General features: G+C 36.9%; 1 pseudogene; it reads left to right on the forward strand.

Moving 5' to 3' along the window:
- Positions 1 to 4121: 4121 nt before the first annotated feature.
- On the forward strand, positions 4122 to 4240 carry LOC120605454 (uncharacterized; annotated as a pseudogene).
- Positions 4241 to 7287: the final 3047 nt, after the last annotated feature.

Below are 7287 nucleotides of genomic sequence, written 5' to 3' on the forward strand. Positions count from 1 at the left end.
TTAAGAAGTAAAACTACTTTAAGATTTTTGCACACACAGACAATATAATAAAGATCTTAGGTGAAAAGTCATGTGCAGAAAACCCTTGGGCTGACCTAGAGGTTCTCTACCCATCTGGGAAGTTTGGTTTGCTTGTTTGTTTTAGCAACCCCGATCCTAGGACTCATCCTGGGCCAGATGTTCTTAAATTTTGATATAAATTAAAATAATAAATGAGAAGTGAGTTCTGCCTCATGATATGGGGTTTTTCCAAACACAGAAAAGATCATCTGATTTAGGGAAGCTTGCAAGTATGACAAGCACAGTTAGTAGTAACAGTAGCAGCAATAATGGTGTTATACGAATCATAATCATTGTTTTTTCCAGATAAGACTGTCATAAAGTTTTCTATATCTAGTGTATTACATAGCACATAGACACTGCCACAGAGATAAGTCCATACAATTAAATCTAGTTCCAACTTTCTTAATATTAAGAGAGAATACATTTTCTTGCCTTTTTATTATTTGTCAAAATTTGTATGACAGGGAAGAGCTATTGGTTGGCATGAAAGACAAATACTGCTTAATCCTGCCATGGATAATTTAGGGATAATTACACCTACTGGAAGGCAGCACAGGTGGTTGCTTTCTTCTACAATAATGTACTATTTCATTTCAACAAGCAATTGGCAACTGCCTCTGCCAGGTTCCACTCTATACTAAATGACAATCAGAAACGCAAAAGCATTGGCACCAGGTTTCATATTCCACAATAGAATAAGAATAATTTTGTTATTTAATTTGAAGTTAAGTCTTTTCCATGTTCTTTCTTTGACATTTTTTCTTTCATGTCATAGATTCACTGTCAATAAGTTGGTTGTAACGGGAAACACCCACTTGGATGCTAACATATTGCCATAAATAACAACAATCAAAAGTGTACTATCTTTCACCATATAGGATGCTATTCTAATTTCAGCTACTGACAAGAAACAATTGCTAGTATATCAACTGTGACTGTTTTGAACCTTAACGTAACTCCTGGGAAACTTGAATAGGCATTTTTTTTTTCTTCCAGAGAGGTGCATTGTGAATTTCTCTGACCGGATTATGTCATTAAAAACTCAGCTGGGTTTAGTGATGGACAAAATAAAAAGAAATATTAAAGCATAAAGCATAATTTTCATCCTTATGACAATAAAACAGTCTGACAAATCTTATTTAACTTGTTAAAATGTCTTCCTGGGGCAGTTCACTACCTCATTTCTCACTAGTACAGGATGCTTCTGACATAAAGCTGACAATAGGGCTGAATAAGAAATTTACTAAGATGCTCATTTATATAGAGTTAAAGATGCTTTAGTCCAGGGATGAAAAATATGAGCAAATAGAAGCCGTATCAAATTATGGATCAATGGGATAAATGAATAATCAACTTAAAGGAGCCTGATAGAGAAGAAGGGCAGTGGGGGAAAAACAGATAATGAGGAGTAGCTAAGAAAGAAAAAGCTTGAAGAAGATGATCAGAGAGCAAGGAAAAATCCTTTGCCCGTGAGGGGATACTACAGTTATTTTTCACTGGGCTCCTGGGGGCTTAGGTACTGGAAAGAAGCTGTTGATGGCACTGCTCTGGTGATCTTTTTACATTAATTTTCTCAATTCAATATCCTTCAAAAGCTATTTATTAAGCACCCTATGTGTATAGAGTGCTATATTAGACCCACGGCTTCCTGGTGGCATGGTTTATGGCAGAGAAAGTGATCGCGTTCGTTGTTCGTGTCCTCTCCCTTCTAGTTGGTTAGGAACAGCTACCTGGAGCTCTGTGTTGATGATTCTGATAGTATGTCTGCGCTCAACAGGAATGTCTGTCATACTTCTTACATAGAGATTTTGATGAGGATTAAATGAGATAATCTATCTAAAGAACTCAGCATAAGGCCTAAGACAAAGTGAATTGTGTGAATAAAATGTCCCTCAGTAGAAAGTATTGTAAAACTCTTATCAAACGAATATCAAGAATAAAGAAAACTGATTGGCTCATTAACTGAAAGGTCCAGAGGTTAGATATGCTTCAGTCAAAGTTTGAATCATAGTTTCATGACGTCATCAGTGGCTCTGTTTTGCTATAATTATCTCAGCTCTGCTCTCCTACCTGGGCAAGATTCTTCCCCAGACTGGCTCCCTTCACGGTAGGAAAATGGCTCCAGTAATTTCAGGACTCACATTCACACATCAAATGCTCAATCTGGCAGCCCATACCGGCGTGTGCTTCTCTAGAACAAATAGATGTTGGGGTTTTAACTACAAATATCTATTATATAAGCACTCAATAAAGATACACTATTATACTTATGAAGATTGTTAGCAAGATGGGTGACTGGTGGCCTCTATGCCACAGGTTTGCCAAATCTGTTTCCACCATTTAGGATTATCTGTGTTCAACATGTACTTTAATGAACAAGGCAAAATTAATTACAGAATACATTAACTGATCAATGAGTTCTAATAGCAAGGCTGATGGTTTTGTATAAATCTAGCCTTGTCTAATATAACCTACCCAAAAGAACTGGTCAAAACCAGTTACACATCACTGGGTTTCTAGCCATGTGCCGGATATTGTTACAGGAAGACATTAGAATGTGTGCACCCTCTACCAATCCTGATTCCACTATTTTCCTGACCATCATACTTGCTGATGGCTCATTTTATAGATCACTCTTCTTTCCTCTGGCCCTAAGGCTAGATGTGATTCACTCCTCATCTAGGGCCAGTAGAAAGCCTATAGGTAGTTGTAGCACCAATCCAAGCCTTCACTTATCCAGTTAGCATCCACTATGTACCAGGTATCCTATTCAGATACAGAAATACCCTGAGATACTCACCAGGTTGTCATAAATGCTATAATACAGATATGACCAAGGCCTTAAATGAGTACAGTAGAAGTAACTTTCTCTGCCTGGAGCAGTCAGAAAAGCTCCTTAGATAAGATTGGCTTTGCACTCAGTCTTTGGGTTCAGAAGTTGTGAATGGGCCAATAGCTACAGAAACATGATCCTATGATAAAATAACACATGTATTATCGAATTTGCCAAAGGAGACTTTTAAAAAACTTGAAATTCCTCAGTTCCATCAACTATGTGACATTCTACAAGCTAGATCCTTAAGCACAACCACATTTTAATTTAAAAAACATACAGAATACTATCAGTAATTCATATTTTAGTGTAATTTTTTCTATCAGATTGCTTCTCTCCTAATTCTTAATTGGTATGCCTTGCTGTAAAAGATTGGGAATTAGATTTGAGCTCACGACTATAAGAGTTTTCTTTAACCTGTGATTACTGTACTGTGATTAAACTAGAATCATGCAAGAGTATGGTATGGGTTTCAGTGAGTTCTGTAGATTCTAAGATAGGAGATGTTGATTTTATAAATTTCTTAATTCCTTAATCAGCCTTCTCTCTTAGTTTATGGTGCAGATAATTGTTGAGCAAATGGTCACAGCCACGTTCTTAAAAGTGAGCAAAAAAATCAGAAGCGGCAAGATCACAGAGGATAGGAAATTACATCCACCTTACTCCATTCATCTTTTAATGCTGCTGAAGGAAAAAGGTAATTTGTTTTTTTTTTTTTATAATTAAGAGGGAAGCAAAAAATTTACTCCTTCATGACTCGACTTCTCTTACAGACAAACATTAAGGATAATCTAGTTCTACTTTATCCTTTTGGAGGTGGAGAAACTAAGTTCCATGTTCCCTACCTCATCTAAAAGCAATGATCTTTCTACAATAATTGCCTCAATTCAATACACTCTGACAGATATTTTGCAAGCCTCCTATATGTGGAGTGCTACACTAGAGCCAAGGCATTTAGGAAGCTTACAATTGAGTGCCTGTCTCTTTTTCTCTCTTTCTTCCCAGCATCTAACACAATCTCTTACACACAAAGATAAATGTGTTTTGAAGTGAAGAATTCAGGTGTGAGGCATTTGCAAATGTGAGACATTTGCACAGCTAACGATATGGGAAGAGAAATTGTCAAACGAACCTACCCTTGTCCTTTACTTATTGCACCCTAATACAACTGTAAGTTCCACATCATCTCCTTTTGTCGACAAATATTATTTAGAGATGATTATTCATCTACAGCCATGTCACCCTGAATGCACCCCATCTCATCTGATCTCAGAAGCTAAGCAGGGTAGGGCCTGGTTAGTACTTGAGTGGGAGACCACCTCAGAATACCAGGTGCTGTAGGCGTTAAAAAAATAGAGATAATTATTCAAAAGAAAAGAAAGCTGTGGGAAAAATTTTAAGAGCACAATGAAAGAGAGTTTGTGTCAAGATGTAATTTGTCATTCTGGGTAAGCATGGCAAAAGATGCATTTAAAGAGAGGTGAAGGAGAAGTTCTGTAACATACATCTTATATTTTCGGTATGCATTTCATGGTGTTAACATTTTATTTTGCTGGCTAGTTAACTCAAGTACTGTAAATGGTATAGTGTAGAGAAAAACAGAGAAAGCAAGATCAAAAGGATAAAGACATTAAAGATTTGCTATTTCAGTACATTCATTAGGATTCTCTCCAATATGCTATTCCAATCTCAATAGATGTCAATGAGGCTTTTATTATCATCAACATGAGTGGTCACAATGGCACTTTCAAATCCATTATCTCTAATATCAAAGAGTCTTTAATCTCTACTTCATAGCTGAGTCACCTCACAACTAAACTGCTTTTCTCTCTTGACTATGATTTTGCTGTTGTGGCAAGTCGCAGAGTACAATCCTTGAAGCTTTTCAGTGTCAATAAGCGGACATCTTGGCCTTCTCTCATGTTATCTACCTACTAATTTCAGATATTGTTATGGACTAAGTGTTCATGTTCTCTCCAAATTTATATGTGAAGATATTTAGAGATGGGGCTTTGGGAAGGTAATAATAGCTTCAGATGAGGCCATGTGGGTGGGGCCCTCATACTGGGATTAGTGTCCCTATAGGAATAGGAAGGGAGAACAGAGCTCACTTCCTACCTCACCCCACCCTCTTCCATGTGAGGATACAGTGAGAAGGCAGCAGTCTGCAAACCAAGAAAAGGGCTGTCTCTCAATAGGAACTAAATCTGCTGGCACCTTGATCTTGGAATTCTCGGCCTCTAGAACTGTGAGAAATAAATTCCTGTTGTTTAAGACACCCAGTCTGTGGTATTTAGTTATGGCAGCCCAAGCTGACTAAGACAGTTATACAACTGGCATATTCATATGGGGTACATATGTCTGTATATTTGTGTATATATGTATGTGTGCTTGAGGGAGATGTTTCATTTTGCAATGAATTTTACAGAAAGTCTTATATCTAGAACATAGCAGCCTATGATGATTAAAAAGGCCTACATTTGCACAGTGTGGACAGTTTTGCTATAATCAAATGTAATCAAAGCAGAAGGGAGATCTAATGTTATTTAATCTAAGGCAGCAGTTTTAATTTTTTAAACCACTGAATATTTTTCTTCAACCAGAATAAATTTGGAACGCCAATATTAAAGTGAAGTTCCTCCAGCCTAAACCCTTTTTTTAACAGATGAGAAAATTAAGTACCACAGAGAGGATAAGATTTACTTAATTCCACACAGCCAGTAACTGGCCAAGCCAAGTCATAAAGCCAGTTCATTCTATTATAACATGTAGGTTTTACTCCCACTTCTACCACTAACTAACTGTACTACTTAAGCAAGTGATTTAAACTCTCTGATTCTCAGTATTCATCATTTGCAAAATGAGGATAATAAGGTGCCTACTTCATAACGTCTATTTGTAAGGATCACGTGAAGTACTCTATGCGAATATTTCTAGTTAACTGAAATGTGCTGTACGGATATTATTTATCATCATAATCACCATTTCCTGACACTGAACACAGTGTTTTTGCCACCACGTATGTAGCTTTTGACTTTATTCTCACCGAAAAATCACTTATTCAAACATAAACTTTCATAGAATCCCCTGAAATAAACCAGATAAAAATGGAACTGTTCCGATTGAAGTGGGAATAGAGCTCAGGTATCCTGTCAGCCTTCTCCTTTGCTTTATCCCCAGGAGACCGAGAGAGGATCAGGAAAACCTAGAGGATACGGGAAATACACTCAGAAAGCACCGCGTGACCCTGTATCTTCTTTTTTTTCCAGATGGACAATATATTTACTTTTCTCTGCATTTCATCTCAGATCTTCTGAAATATATGTAGGTAATTTTTTCCTACCTCTGAAAATCAGCAGAAATAGCTGAGGCAATCTCATGTGGCATTGGCCAAACTCCATAGAGCAATGTCAACAGGATGGTGATGGTTAGGTCTATTTAGGTCGAGCCACCAATATTCAAAGATTTTCCCCAAACACACCCCAGCCTTGTTAATTAGATGATACCTCGTCATTAGGCCCCATGAGATCTGGCATATACTACTCAAATGTTCCGGTGTCATGAACAGCTGCAAAAAGCCTTATATTGACTGACCAGGAAAGTGCAATGCTCCAAATCAAAAAATACTGTAACCACCACTGATGTTTTTCTTACAGTCATGATCTCATTTAATTCTCAAACTGACCTTATGAGGAAACTAGAACGTGTATTTTAGAGACGACGCATCAGAGCCTCACAGAAGTTAACTGACTTCTCAAGCAAGAGAGCTTGGATTCAAAATCAGCTTTATCAGATTGCTGTTAAACCCCAAAGCCACAGGAAAAAGTTATTTATTCATTCATCCAACAAAAGCATCCATTGCTGCCGTGTTAGAGGCACTGTATAAAACTAAAATAAATAATTGAGGTTACACTCTGCAAAAGTCCCAGAATAATGAATATACGGGCAAGTTTATGCATAATCTGAAGTTTCTAGATTGACTGAGAAAGGTATTTTTAGACCTGTGATAATTTCCTTGAGTCACACTACTTTTTTCATCTTCTCAGAAGTCATATACTCTCTGGTTATATTTGAAGAATCAAATGCTCTCATGGTTAAAAGATATAATACCTTGTTGGTTTAGATAATCTCGCTAGAACTCCATGCATTTAAAAGCAAACTAGTTACCAACTGTGTCTAGAAATTAACTTAATTATATGTTTGTATATATAGACATAGTCACCCTTGACATGTCCAATAATATGGTGTATTAACTTATAAAACTAAAGGTAGATAGAGAGACAGAAACAGACAGATGTTGATTGAAAAAAATATGCATTACATAACGGCCTTAAAATGGACATGAGTCTATTAATTTAGCACTGAGGACATGACGCTAAACACTGGACTTA

Source organism: Pteropus medius, unplaced genomic scaffold (assembly GCF_902729225.1).
Source record: "Pteropus medius unplaced genomic scaffold, Ma_sr-lr_union100, whole genome shotgun sequence".
Taxonomy (NCBI): Eukaryota; Metazoa; Chordata; class Mammalia; order Chiroptera; family Pteropodidae; genus Pteropus; species Pteropus medius.